The 15481-nt window shown below is 41.0% G+C and overlaps 1 protein-coding gene across 5 annotated transcripts in view; it reads right to left on the bottom strand.

Moving 5' to 3' along the window:
• Positions 1–15481, bottom strand: part of RASGRP3 (RAS guanyl releasing protein 3) — a 128834-nt gene that overhangs the window by 71955 nt on the left and 41398 nt on the right. The window contains exon 1 of one of the 5 annotated variants that reach the window (XM_007970994.3): positions 15287–15481. This exon is cut by the window's right edge and continues 252 nt beyond it. The exons of the other annotated variants lie outside the window; for them this stretch is intronic. The gene's annotated coding sequence lies outside the window, so the exon portion shown is untranslated. The remainder of the gene's footprint in view (positions 1–15286) is intronic. 5 annotated transcript variants of the gene reach the window in all.

The raw sequence follows: 15481 nt of genomic DNA, 5'->3' as shown, positions 1-15481 counted from the left end.
CTACTGGCTGACCTGCTTCGGTGCACCAAGGCTCCCATACACCTCCCCAGAACATCTGCTCACTGGAACGTTCCCCTCCCCATCCTGGTCCCTCCATGGATCGGTAAGCATGAGCACAGCTACATTACATGCCAGGGCAGCTTCCAGGATAGAGACCTGTCTTAGCCCAACCTGGTATAACAAAAAACCATAGACTGGATGGCTTAAACAACAGAAATTTATTTCTCATAGCTCTGGAAGCTGAGAAGCCCCTGGTGAGGACTCTCTTTCTTGAAAGGCTTGCAGATGGCCACCTTCTTCCTGTATTCTCACATGGCAGAGGGAGAGAAGTCTGGTGTCCCTTCCTCTTATAAGGACACCAGCCCTATCAGAGAATACAGCCCCACTCTTATGACTTTGTTTAACTGTAATTACCTCCTTATAGGTTCTTCTTCAAATACAGTCACACTGGGGGTTAGAGCTTTAACATGTGGATGCTGGGGGTACAAAATTCAGTCCACCTCTAGGCTGCCAACCAAGGATCGGAGATCTGTACAACCCTGAAATCATACACAGAATTTTGTGTATTTGTGTCCATGGGCTTCTTTCTAGGGTAAAGGCCCATAGCCTTCCTTGGGGGCTCGAAGGGGGTCTGTAATAAAAGTTTCATAATCTCTACTCAGACACACAAAGGCCAATTGCCCCAGAGGATTTCTGAAGAAGACAAAGGGAAATCAGTATTCCTGAGGTTCTACAACTCAATGTCATTTTTTATTACCTTAAAGCAAATGAACTTGCCCAATGCAAAAGGGGAGGAAAAATAACTTCACCTCCTGATTCTCACCATCAGCTGTTTGGAGTCACAAAAATTTAAGATACTGAAGTTTTCATCTCCTCCCAAGATTCCATGAGCAACATCAGACTGAACATTCAATTCTGAAAACAGGTTTTTCTCTTTTGCAGAAGTACCTATGATCCTGTCCAGGTCTAGATCTACTACTCCTGACTCCTGCCCATGAAGTTGCCTCCTTCTCCACTTTGTTCACCCCCGTTACCCTTCAGCACCTTGGCCAGATGCCAGAAAGTCCATTGTGCTCTAGCCTAGGCCTCAGCCAGGGGCTACTGTGCTGTGCTGTCCACCATCCTCACCTGGTACCTCTCAGTGCAGGGCAGCTAAGAGATGGCTGCGAGGCTGCATAAACAATTATATAATTCTAGCCACATCACAAAAACACTATCCAATGGTAGCTTTCAAATAAGACTTATAACAATGAGGACTGTTGATATTTTGTTGGCTCACAAACAACAGGAGTTCAGACGCAAATGCAATGCAGTCCTCAGACTAATGAAATTGATAATACATGCGATCTCTACACCATCTTGTGTGCAATTCTTTATGTAGTTAGTGTCTTTCTCCACAGGATATTAAAAAGCAATCACCTTTGTCCTTTAAAATGATTTGGCAAGTAATAGCATTATTTCTATGTTATGAATAAATAAGCTGGAATACAAAAAGATTAAGTATTAACACATTTCCAATTGATTAATCAAGCTACCCGTCAACCAATAAGCAGTTATTAAATAGTATCTTGTTTCTTTTTTGTTCTGGGTAACACTTAAGTGTTACTTTTTTTATTTTATTTTATTTTTTTTGAGACAGAGTCTCGCTGTGTTGCCCAGGCTGGAGTGGAGTGGCACGATCTTGGCTCACTGCAACCTCTGCCTCCCAGGTTCAAGTGAGTCTCCTGCCTCAGCCCTCCAAATAGCTGGGACTATAGGCAATGCACCACCACGCCCAGTTAATTTTTGTATTTTTAGTAGAGATGAGGTTTCCCCATGTTGGCCAGGCTGATCTCAAGCTCCTGGCCTCAAGCAATCCACCTGCCTTGGCCTCCCAAAGCTCTGGGATTACAGGTATGAACCACCTGCCTAGTCTAAGTGTTATCTTTTAATATAATAAAAGTGTAACTCTGACAACAAAAGCAGCTAACTCTTACCCTGTCACAGAAAAAAACAATGTGTCTGTTTTAGGCCCAGTATCCAAATCTATCCAAATCATTCTTTGCTGGCTAAACAAATATATCTCTACCTTCCAGACATTATGCCAGGGCCTGGGTATCCAGCAGTGAATTAAACAGGCCAGGTGAGAAACTATGTGTGAATCTTGAGTTGCAGTTACATATACAAATTGGAACTCCAGGGAAAGATCTGAGATGGAATTTACAATTGGGAGTTATCACCAGGTGAGCAGCATTTAGCGCCATGGCAAGGGTTCAGATTGCTCAGGAAGCAAGTATGAAGAGGCAGGACAAGAGGACCCACTCATAAGCCTTGGACTTTGCAACATGTAGAGGTCAGAGAGGGGAGGAGAAGCAGCAAAGCATCTTGAGGAGCTCCTGTCAGAGAAAGAGAAGGAAAACTTAAAAGCACGCTGTGCCATGAGGCCAGGGATAGAATGGAAGCTGAAGCTGTCAATCATGTTGAATGCTACTGCGAAGTTAAATAAGAGGAGAAGGGGAAATTATCTGCTTTTTAAAAATTTAATACAAGAAGGTCACTGGCGACCTTGACGAAGGTAGTTTTACAGAACTGTGGGCAGAGGCTAAGTTGGTGTGAGTGCAAGAGTAAATGAGAAGCAAAGAAACAAAGATAACGTGTGTAGAATATGAGCTCAACAAGTTTGTTTAGAATTGCAGTGAAGAGAAGTTGGCAGAGGTTGTGGCAAGCAAAGGATATTTTTATAAGATGAGAGTTACTGAAGCACACCTATGCACTGACGAGGAGAATCTAGCAGAGGAAGCTGAAAACTCAGAAGGAAGAGAAGATAACCAAAGGGAAGCGGATGGGTTCCAGTTACAATATGAAAGAAGGAAGAAAAAGAACGTGGTTACAAACATGGCTAATAGTTAGTAAGGGGAACATGAGAAAGAATCTCACAAATCAGAGATATATAGTCATCAGATTGGCAGCAAGGGTGTATCAAATCAGCCTGCTCTGATGCCTTCAGTTCTCTTTTCCTGAGTTTTTGAAGATGAAAAAAGCCAGAAACAGAGAAATGAACTTCCCAAGTCCCAGGATCAACTGTCCCATGACTTATGACCTAAAGATCCTTTGTTCTGTCCTAATCAGCAATGTGTCAGCTGGGAGCAGTGGCTCACACTTGTAATCCCAGCACTTTGGGAGGCTGAGGCAGGAGGAGTGCTTGAGCTCACAAGTTCAAGAGCAGCCTGGCCAACATTGTGAAACCCCTTCTCTACAAATGATAACAAAAATTAGTCAGGTGTGGTGGTGCCTGCCTGTAGTCCCAGGTACTTGGGAGGCAGAGATTACAGTGAGCCAAGATTGCACCACTGCACTCCAGCTTGGGTAACAGAGCCAGAGGTCGCAAAAACAAAACAAAAACAAAAACAAAAACAAAAAAAAAAACAGAAACAACAATGTGTCCCTCATTTCTTTGAATATTTTCCTGCTGGCTAAATATCAGTATCCTTGCCTGCCAAGATTTGATCTTTTGGACACCAAAGAGTGCTGTCAGCCTGTGTTGTGAACCACTCAACGTGGCTGTTCATTCTGAAGGACTGGCCATTTGACATCTCATTTCCACCCTGACGCCGATGCAGCAGTATTTCTGCAAGTGTATTAGGCCATCGCCACTTACTGCTCAGCAGCAGACAAGCAAAAATGTTGCATGTAACTCATCTAAAGTGTCTTTGAAGGAGTGTTTGAGTGAGATTTTTAATTGTTTCACATAGATCGGGATTTCTCAGCCTTGGTACTATTGACATATTTGGTTGGATAATTCATTGTCATGCAGGGCTGTCATGAGCATTTTGGGATGTTTAGCAGCATCCTTGGTCTCTACTCACTAGATGCCAGTAATACTCCACTGCCACTCCCAGTGGAGACTACCAAAAATGTCCCAAGACATTGCCAAATGTCCTTTGGAAGGCAAAATCACTCTCAGTTGAGAACCACTGATATAGACTGATGCCATAACATCAAAATGGAAACCAAAAAAAGTCAATCAAACCCCTAAAATCTTTTCTAGTATCAGAATGTCTGTTTCTTGTGTAGGCAAATGCCTGGCTGTTTGACTGAGTTTTTCAGTTTCCATATGAATACTCGATGTCTTCATCAACAAAAAACATTTAAATGAACATGTCTTTTAGACATCATTTCAACTTGATTTTTAATTCTTGAACCAATCAGCAAGATTTAACATGTCAGAATTTGACATAATTGAGAACATTTTAAAGCTTTCTAGGTCCAAATGGATTCCCCCGCCTGACTAACTGGTGGATTTTGGCCCTTGTTTTATTCCTGTGTTAATCATTTTCAGTTGTGTTTTATTTTTGCTTTTTGTCATAAGCTGCTTTAATCCTCTTCTGGAGGAAGTCAGCGGGTAAATGTGAACACAGGCATTTTTTCTTCCATTGTGTATAGAGAGTTCTTTCTTGTCAGAGCATTTTACCCCCTTTCCAACGGCCCAACTCCTCGGTCCCATTGAGCCTTGAGCAATCTCACAATGACTTGATATAGAAGGCATTACCTTTTACTAATAAAGCATCTTCTGTGTTCTATTATTACTATTCAGAGTTGTCAGAGGTAAGGAGTGATGCTCAGTGAGAAACTATTAGAAGTAATTTGTTCTAGTACAAAATCTGTCAGTTACTGGCAAAAAGCTTGCATTTTTAGGTGTCAGTTTCTTCACATTCAAATTCAACTAACATTTATTGAGAGGAACGTGTTTTGCCAGGACAATACTTGATAGTTACTCAAAGGCTGTTTTGTAGTAGAATGTGGCTGCTCTGTATGGCAACAACTTTTGAAAATCAAGAGGTTCTCAGTTTCTTGCTTTCATAAATAATCAAGTAAAAATCAGCCATGAATTGTGTTAATCTTTCTTGGAATCACGGCTTTTCCCATTGAGAAAATAAATGTATAAGTTTAATCTCTCTTGTGGAAAGTATAAATTCTGCAATAATAAACTATAGTTGGTAATATACACATATACATGATAAAATGTTTAGGAATGAAGCATACGGCTGTCTGCAACTATGTTGCCCGGGTTTCTCAAATTCCAGAGCTCAAGTGATCCTCCTGCTTCAGCCTCTCAAAGCACTAGAATTACAAGCATGAGCCACCATGGCTGGCTTTAATGGCTTTCTTAAGGTGGAGCAATCAGAATTATTCTAAATGCTCTGAGTCTCAAAGTTCTGTTGTTGTTTTCTTGAGATGGGGTCTCACTATGTCACCCAAACTGGCTTCAAACTTCTGGGCTCCAGCAATCCTCCTGCCTCAGCCTTCCAAGTAGCTAGGACTACAGGTGAAAATCTTAAAGTTTTGTTTGAGGGTAGTAGGAAGATATTTTTTGATTTGTTTCCTATAGTCTCTGTATAATGCTGAACCAGGCTAACTGCTTTTCAAGGAATCCTTTCCCTATAAGGTTAATGGCATATTCATATGCTGATTATTCAAATTAAAACCTCCAAAACTTCTTTAACTCCCTCCTTTTCTGCATACCCAAATACAATTAATCTCAAGAACTATCAACTTTACCTTTTAAACATTTTGAAAATTCTTCCATCCTCTCTATCATTGTCTTGGTTCAAACCTATCTTTGGAGTCTTCTTTTGGTCTTTCGTATTTTTCTTTCTCTGATCTGTCCTCCTTACTGCCTTCAGAGATTTTTTTCCAGACTGTAAATGTACTCATGTCATCCCTCTACTTGACAAACTACAATAATAATTAAGAATTATTATTAATTATTTTGGATGTCTGAATGACATTATGAACTTTTTAAAAGAACTTATCTTTTAGAAACACATACTAAAATATTTACAGATGGAATGATGAAATATCTGGGATTTACTTCAAAGCTAATATGGGAAGAGGAGAACATCAGTAGGGATATAAATTAAATAAGAATGACCATGAATTGAAAATTGTTAAAGTTAGATAATAAAGGGGGGTTAATTATACTATTTTGTCTATTTTTATATATGGTTGAAATGTGCCGTAATAAAAGAATTCTTTTAACTCTAAACAGTTCTTGAAAATACCGACACGTTTCAGAAGGGCAAACACTACTGTTAACCACCTGGAACCACCTTATCTTTGCTCCTTTTCTCCCCTCCATCCCCCACCATATACTACTCTATGACTCCGCTCTATCAAGTTACATGTTATTCCTGGAACACACTCTTTCAAATATAGTCTTTTTCTTCTTGAACAATGACTTTTGATCCTTTTATACCCAGCTTAAATGTCACCAACCCAAGGGAATCATCCCTGATTCATCCTGATACAGTTAATTATCTCCTCTCTCTGAATTCCCACAGAACATTTTGGAAACATTCTCTTTTACAGAATATACGTTTATGTATTGTAAGATGATTATTGTAACCTTTTAAAAATATTGATCTATTTAACTAAACAGTAAAATCCTATGGGATAAATTCCATATTCTTCATGTTTGTGCAATATGCAGCACAAAAGCATATGCTTAGAAATACCAAGTGAGGCCAGGTGCAGTGGCTCACGCCTGTAATCTCAACACTTTGGGAGGCCAAGGCAGGCAGATCACTTGAGGTCAGGAGGTCAGGAGTTCAAGACCAGCCTGGCCAACATGGCAAAACCCCATCTCTACTAAAACAAAATACAAAAATTAGCTGGGTGTGGTGGTGGGCACCTGTAATCCCAGTTACTCAGGAGTTGGAGGCAGGAGAATCACTTGAACTAGGAGGCGGAGGTAGCGGTGAGCCGAGATTGTGCCACTATATCCCAGACTAGGTGACAGAGTGAGATTCTGTCTCTCAAAAAAAATTTTTTTAAAAAAAGAAATACCAAGTGAATCATCTTGTATGAAAATATATTCTGGATTTTGTCCCTTACTTTTGTTACCTAAATGTAAATCCTGGATTCTACTAGACTGTAATTCCTGAAGTTTTGGTTAAGGAAAATTTCTAAAACTGGTGATTAAAGCGCAAAACAATTTCCCAAATATATTAGCCTCTCATCCACAAGTTAGATGTGAGATGGTATTCCAAATAGTTGCAGAATTTTATGCATGACACATGTCTCAGTCATCTTTGTAGCTGAAAAAGACAAACCTTCAATTCTTACATAATAAATCCACCATCATTGGCTTAAGTCAACCAAAGTTCCCGCAAATTCCAAAGAGAGGTTGAAAGCAATATTCCTTCTAAAAACATAAAGAATTAAAATGCATGAGATGTTTTACACTGGTTCTGCTTCAAGGTCTGCTTGGCCCTTTTATCTATCTGTAATCATGGCCCCAAGAAACATTTCATGGGAATGAATATGATTGTCCCTCTTGGTGCCAATATTATGTCACTTCTCGTAAAAACCAAATACATTTTAAAGCAAACTGTCACTGCTAGTTAATCAGCTAGTCCAACAGTCAAGATCTTTTCCATACCTGTCACCATCTGAGATACTATAATGATTTTTGAGTGTTGCCAAAGGCTTAGCTCTGCAGTAGCACCCTGCCAAAGATACAGAGCAGCACATTTGAGAGAACACCTCAATAATGAAAACTGAATGTGTTCTGGGTAGAAGTTAAAAAGAGACTGCAGGGTGCAATTACAAATCCAGAGTCCAAGGATATTTCTTTGTCCCACAGCATCCTTCCAATAGAAATGGGTATGTAATAGGCATGACATGACATAATATCAATTGCATGACAAGGACAGCAGAATCCCAACTCCACAGAATGGCTTCCCTTTTCATAGAGTTTTGTTGTTGTTGTTGTTGTTGTTGTTGTTATTGTTTTGAGATGGAGTTTCACTCTCGTTACCCAGGCTAGAATGCAATGGCACAATCTCGGCTCATCGCAACCTCTGCCTCCCGGGTTCAAGCGATTCTCCTGCCTCAGCCTCCTAGTAGCTGGGATTATAGGCATGCACCACCACACCTGGCTAATTTTGTATTTTTAGTAGAGACGGGGTTTCTCCTTGTTGGTCAGGCTGGTCTCAAACTCCCGATCTCAGGTGATCCGCCCGCCTCAGCCTTCCAAAGTGCTGGGATTACAGGCGTGAGCCACCGCACCCGGCCGAGCCGAGGGTATCAGCTTTAACATAGACATAGTGAGAGACAATGTGATTGGATGAAAAAGGCACCTACTTTGTTTCCAGGCAGACTAGGACTAGACTCTTACTCACTGACTTGTGACCTTCTACAAAGTATATGACTTCTCTAAAATTTATTTTTCTCTTCTGCAAGAGTGCTAATGCTGTCTACCTCTGAGTGATGTGAAAATAAATGTTGCTTTATTTCCTCTCTCAATAGCAGACACAAATTAAATGCCTACAAGAGAAGGAAAGTAGAAAGACAGGAATTCATTTCAGAATCAAGAGTGACTGGGGAGAGAAATGGATTACAGAGAAATCTCCAGCACCACCATTCAGACTGTGCACTGTCCTTGCCATAAAAAAATAATGATCTCTAAAACATCCTGTCAACTCAGATGATTTTGAACAGCAAGCATTCCATGCATAAATGGAATACTTTCTACTTTTAAAAAACAGAACTGAAAGCTGAGCAGAATTCAAAGTTCAGTCAAATTGAACTCATGGTATGAGTTTTCCAGAACCAAATATGGAGATTATACCCAATTCTTATTTAAAACTGTTTAAAAATTCTTGAGTAGTTTATGAGCTCCAGAAATCTACATTAACTTGAGACTTGAAGAGATTCATCCCTGATAGTCACAAGCAAGTTGTTAGAGTGTGGCCAGAAAAGGACATTTCTTCTTTACTCCTTTCATTCCAGGTCTAGGGAGTTCTGTAACACCAACCCACCTGTGCACATTCCTAGGAAAGAATTCCTCCTGGTATCTTTCCAAAGTTAATTTATGTAAAAGACTCCAAAGAAACTTGGTTCAGCCAAATTTGAATTGCTGGATGGAGGGGAAGTTTTTACTTTCTCAAAACAAAACAGAGAAGTGACTAAGCCAAATTTTTTTTTTTTTTAATGGAGTCTGATTCCATCACAGATTGATCACCTCTTTGCCTGAGTTCTTCCATAGCTTATTGCTCCTCCTTTTGGTCAATTCATTAACTATTAAGGTCTCTAGCATAGTACAAACACCCCAGATGGGAAAAGGACAAGCAATTAAAACTGCATACACATAATCAAATGCAGTTATTTGTCTGTGATTTTTGAAGTGATTCAACAATAGAAAAGTAGTGACTAGGCCAGGCACAGTGGCTCACACCTGTAATCCCAGCACTTTGGGAGGCCGATGCAGGTGGATCACTTGAGGTCAGGAATTCAAGACCAGCCTGGTCAACATGGCAAAACCCCGTCTCTACTAAAAATACAAAAATTAGCCAGGCGTGGTGGTACGTGCCTATAGTGGCAGCTACTCAGGAGGCTGAGGCAGGAGAAACGCTTGAACCTGGGAGATGGAGGTGGCAGTGAGCTGAGATTGTGCCACTGCACTCCTGCCTGGGTGACAGAGTGAGAATCTGTCCCAAAAAATAAAAATAAAAAATAAATAAATAAATAAATAGTGGCTAAAACATGCTTCTGGGATTAGATATGAATTTAATTTTTTTCCATATTATTTTTCCCACATTACTAGTTTTCTGTCAAAGTTGCACTTGGAACATATTAAGAGTTGAAACTATGAGAACACTTACAATACTTTAGCAAATCAATGGCATAATGATCTTTCCAAGGGGCTTAGAACCTACTGTGGGGTGGAGATCAAACCACCTAAACCAACAAAGATAAGGCAGCATTTGACAAATAGAGAAGACTTCAGAAAATAAAATTACCAATCTATTCAAATAGAAACTTAAAAGATGGGAGATCTACAACCACAGAAATCATTTATACATTGAGTTGAATTCTCCATTTACAATAGGGGCATCAAGGTTTCTATTACCCCACATTCCACAGACTATAATCCAGGAAGGTATACTTCCAACTTACTATTTCATATTCTTTTTTTTTAAATCATAGTTGTTCCCTTTTGTCCTCTTGAAAGATGAAGAAAATTCTGATTATTACCGTAATCACTAAAGAAAAATGCTCTTTGAGTCAGCTCAGACATTAAACGTTTTTCAGGATATTTTTTAATTCAAAGAAGGCTACCTTTCACATTCATACTCAGAAAAAGTTACTTTAGAAAGAAACTCTACAAGAGAGGCTCTTGTCACAAAGCTGTCCACGTTTTTCCCCTACCTCTAAGCCCTGGCCATTACAACATGCACTGTAAAATCATCAGGCAACATGCACTGCCATTTTCATGACCTTGCCAACATTCTGATGATGCTGTCATACAATGAACTGAACGGCCATATTGGGAAACTGACAGGTAGTGAAGCATCTCCATTATTCAAGCAACTTAAGACTCTCTCAGTTGTGGGCAGATAATCATGCAGACGGAAATGATCACAAGGGACACTATTCATGGTGTTTAGAGTGTATTATACCTCCACAGGAATAAAGGTGCTGTACCTAGGCAGAACTTTCAAGAATGCTGATGGTTTTGTTGGGCAAGGAACGTGCACACTGAAGAGCAGACTGCAGTTTTCATATCGCAGGAAACAACCAAATTGTCTCTCAAAGCTGAATGTTACATCATGCCATAGTTGGTATAACTCCAACTTGACCACATGAGTCTTCAAGACAGAAAAATGATCACTAAGTTCCTTTAAAAATAGTACCCTAAGCTAGCCAGGCACAGTGGCTCACGCCTATAATCCCAACACATTGGGAAGCCAAGGCGGGTGGGATCACTTGAGGTCAGGAGTTTGAGACCAGCCTGGCCAACATGGTGAAACCCTGTCTCTACTAAAAATACAAAAATTATCTGGGTGTGGTGGCGCACACCTGTGGTCCCAGCTACTCAGGAGGCTGAGGCAAGAGAATCGCTTGAACCTGGGAGGCGGAGGTTGCAGTGAGCCAAGATCGTCCCACTGCCCTCTAGCCTGGGCGATAGAGTGGGACTCCGTCTGAAAAAAAACAAACAAAAAAAATTACCCTAAGCAAATACTGTGTCTGCAGGCTAATCTGACCCTGTTTCCAAAGTCAAATGTCCATAGGCTTTGGAAATATCATGAGTGGCATGTCGCAAGTCGGTCATCCATTCACTCTTTGCCTATCAGAAAAGAATACAAATTACACAACTTTTTATCACCAAAGATAACTCCACAGATTATGTAAGTGCATGGTCATGAAATAGTTGAAATTGGTCTTTCTCTGAAAGATGGCATAGCTAACAGAAGCAGCCTGGGACTTGGAGTCAGTAGGCAGGAGATATAGTTGAGCTCTGACAGTTACTTTTCCCATGACCATAGACAAGTCACTCATTTTCTCTCATTCTCTGTTTCCTCTTGGAAAACAATGGTGATGATACCCTCCCTTTTTCATGGGATTATGTCAAGGTGCAAGAAAGTGCCTTATGCTAGTATATATAAATGCAGGGGTTCATCTTCTCAATACCAAAGATGCGTTCAAAGATCAAAGCACAGTGACTCTACGCACTATAGACTCTGAAGCTATAATAATCACTTGAAACAGCAAAAAAATCCAAAGACTTCAAATCCCATAGAGCAGTGTGAACATGACACTGGATCTGTTAACTCCAGGGACTGTTAGTGAGAAATCAATATCAAAGGAAAGGAAGATTCAAGAAAGTTAATTTTTTGGAAGCAGATGTCTTTGAAACACACAATTGGGCAAAAATGAAGAAATAAAATAGGCATTGTATCCCAGAATTTGTTTCCTTATTGTAAAAGGCCCCCTAAAACGCATCAAGCATTTTATTTTCTTTCAAACGAGCTCCAGAGTATGACCTGTAGACTCTGTCGTGATTCTGAGTCCGCTTCACATGTACCCATATGACACCCCTGTACAATGCCAATTTCTATGGAAGTGAGCAATTCCTAGCAAGGACTGGAGGCAATTCCCAGGGGTTGTGGCCTAGCAAACCACATCACTGACTACTACTGAGTTGGGCTTAGTTTTAGAGGCAGCAGGCAGGTGGGATTAAAGATTAAAAATTCCTCTTTCATGCTATAAATAGCTTGATCTTCAAAATGTGCAATCTTGTCAGAATGACCTTGCAGAAACATTGATAACTTTCTCAGAGATATCCACACATGGCATACTTGTGCTTGATTTTCCTCCTGATTATTCAAAGGTCCCCTGCTGATTATGTACTACCTGGTGCTCTTTCCCATTATCTCCAACCCTAATTTTGACACTTAACCTAAAGTGGAGGAATGTGGGCAGCAATCGACATTTTTAAAAGGATTCAGGAGGAGGCAGGTTTCTTAAGGGCTCTGCATGTCTGATGACCCAGAAAATCCACAGGTTCATGGCCTGCCCATGAGACCGCCAGAATTTTAGATATGCAACTGGTGTGCGGAGAAGTGTGACTCAGGGTAAATGGCAGGTGCAGGCAGCGGAGAAGAGCACATCTCTCCTCCCTTCCCCCTGCCAGCTAGTCCCCTGCCCTGTGACCCACCCCCTACACCCACAGCTCAAAAAAATGGAGCAGAGTGGCAGAGTGCATGGTTTCTATTCATCAACGACCTACTCAGACAACCAACCTTCCAGGCTGAGCACAGGGAACGGGTCTGATAATAGCTTTATCAACACTAAGCCAGCCATTTAGGGTGGGGCATGGGCGGAGTGGCTGTCTTCCAAAGGAAAGGAGTGACAGGAAAAATGGAGGGAAAGGCCAGAAGGGGCATGGGAGGCATGTGCTGGAGGTTAATAACAAAGTTCCCAGTTGCTGTTCTTACCAACATCAGGACCGTCACTGAACTATTTTCAAAGAGAAAAACATGCCACCAGCTAGTGATCCTATAGAGCTTGGGCTTGGACTGTCCCAGGGGGAAACCTAGCCCTTCCTGTCATGGAGAGCTCGAAGAGGCCATAACACACATTGTGTGTGTAATCATATTGTGCTGGAAATACTCTCATTTGCATGTTGTGAGTTTTTAAATTTAAATGTGTGGGATTCCACTTTTATTTTTTAATATCTACAGGTTCTACAGTCAGATCCAGGTGTCCCTCTCGTCTGTGTTACGTATGGTCAAGTAACTAAGGGGTTTCTGAACCTCGGTTTCCTATCTATAAAACTGGAATAATAATATATAGCACATAGAGTTATTGTGAGGAGACTATGAAAATAAATACACTTGTTTAGCACATCATTTGGCATAGTAAGTGCACAATAAACGTAAGGGATTGTTATTAGCATTGAAATTATGATGGTAATAGTCGTAGAAGCCTTGAGCTCTCTCTTCTGGGTCTGCACTGTGACTTCAATAAATTTGCTACAGTTTCCTCATCTTTGAAATGGAAGAGTTAAATTGCACATTCTGTCATTCCTATCCAGGTCAAAAAGTCTTTGAGTCAATGGATGTGCTATCTGCAAGTAAAATCATTATTTTTTATTATTTTGCTATTAATATTTTGAAAAGTCAGGGTATCATGGGTTTTTCAAAAGAGTCTGTTGGCTCTCAAAAATACAGCAGTTGGATAATTCAACTGCTCCCATTTAGACCTTCCATTTTATTATGGAAGGCTCGATGATTCCAGAGACACAGTTTCACCAGAGGGTTCTCTTCCACTATCAACCTGTGGAAAAAATGAAACTATACCAGGAACAAACTCCCTAAAGAATGACTCAGGAGGACCCCCCTCCCCCAGCAGTCAGACAGGGAAGTCACAGACCACATGGCCACCGGCTGACCCAAGGACCTCACACAAATGCCATACCGAGGAACAGAGAAGAAGTTGGGACTATTTTTCCTCATTGGCCACTCTAGGTTTTGTGGATTCTTCTAAATTTTAAGGAAAAGAAGGTGGAGAACTTCTCAGTGTCAGGCTAGCCATTTGTTTAGACAGGGCATCTGAAAGTGCTTCCATCAGAGAACATTGGTTGGTGTGGTACTCAAGACCCACTGTGTTTAGGGAAACTCGACCACAGAAGTGGCGTGCCCTGGGTCAATTTTAATCCATTCTCCACAAACAACAAGGGGCGGTAAAGGTGGGGACAGAATAGTGTTCCCTCATGGCAGGGGGCAGAGGGTGAAAGAAAATCATATAACTTGAGCCTGTTTGAGAATCCATTTGTCACACGAGGAAACAAGCACACTCCAGGTTGTCCTAGGCTTATCACAAGCAAAACAACTATTTGGTGAGACTTCAAATAAAAACAGCCCCTCTCTACCCACCCTCCTCAAGGTCCGTGCAATCTCCAGAAACAGGAACCTGTTTGGTTATCTCCCTGCAGCCTCTGATTCAAAGACCTGTCACTTTGAGAGGTTTACGTCATCAGTTTAGAGCTCTGCCCTCTCTCTTTTCCCCTTTTGCCTTTCCTCTGAAGCATTCTGTCTGGTGACTACCAAGGAAGGACAAAAGTCGCTGAACAACAGCTCAGTTCCAGCATGGTGCCTGCTTTGCTGCTCTCCCAAGAGCAAGCACCATTACTGCTGAATGAATCTGAGAAAGAGCCGGTCCTCTCTGTAATTTGGATGCCAGGCCTCCCAGAGTTAATCATCAGCTGCAGGCAGCACTTTCCCAACCAGGTCATAAACAAGGAAGAAACAGCCCGAGCATCACGAAAACACTAAAATAAAGAAGACCAGGGGCAACTGAACATTTAAAAGTAATGAAGGTGAATTAGCTTGTTGGGGGGGAAATAAAGTAGCTATAAAATACAGCTTTCAATTAGTTGGAAACCATGCAAGAAATCTAAATATGATTTCTAATGTGAATCTAAATATTATTGTGTCAATCTTCTATACTGCAGACAGTTCTACACAGTTAAATGAAATATTCTCAAAAATTGCATAGGAAAAGCCAAGTCAGCCATACAACAAATTCACAAGTCATTTTAAACAAGTATGTTTTCAGGTTTCAGTGGTAGAAACAGATTAAAATCAAATCTAGTCATCAACTCACTTCAATGAAGTCTCTACTTCATAACCTGAATCTTGGCTTTGAACCTAAACACCATGGACCAGAAAAATCCTGAACACTGGGAAACAAACTCACTGTTTCCTAGACAGGAGTGAAGCCACATGCCCTGTTCATCCTCAAAGTTACAAGACACCATTGCCGAAAATAACAGGTTCTAAAAGAGGGCTGTGAAAACACCAATGGCTGTTAACAGGTACAAATAAAATATCTCCTCCTATCGTGCCAGAGGGAAACCACAATCAAAATAAAAAGTTTTTGGTGGCCTGCAACACACACACATACACACACATACGGAGAGAGAATGAAAGAGAGAGAGGAAAGTTCTCCAGTTACTTACTGGGGTGGTTTTGTCGTGGTGGTATTTTTCACATCAGCACTCTGCCTGTCCAGCTGCCAAGTGCCGGAGCACGCCGCGAGCAGCTGTTTCCTTCAGGCTGGGGCTCTGAGTCTTAACCAGTCACATGTACCTCCTGATAAATACCGCCCGCCACCATGCCAGGAGGTCAGAAACTGAAGATCATTCTTCTCCTCA

This window comes from Chlorocebus sabaeus, chromosome 14 (genome assembly GCF_047675955.1).
Source record: "Chlorocebus sabaeus isolate Y175 chromosome 14, mChlSab1.0.hap1, whole genome shotgun sequence".
Lineage (NCBI taxonomy): Eukaryota > Metazoa > Chordata > Mammalia > Primates > Cercopithecidae > Chlorocebus > Chlorocebus sabaeus.
The sequence above is the reverse complement of the archived record's forward strand: the minus strand, read 5'-3'. Positions and strand labels throughout refer to the sequence as shown.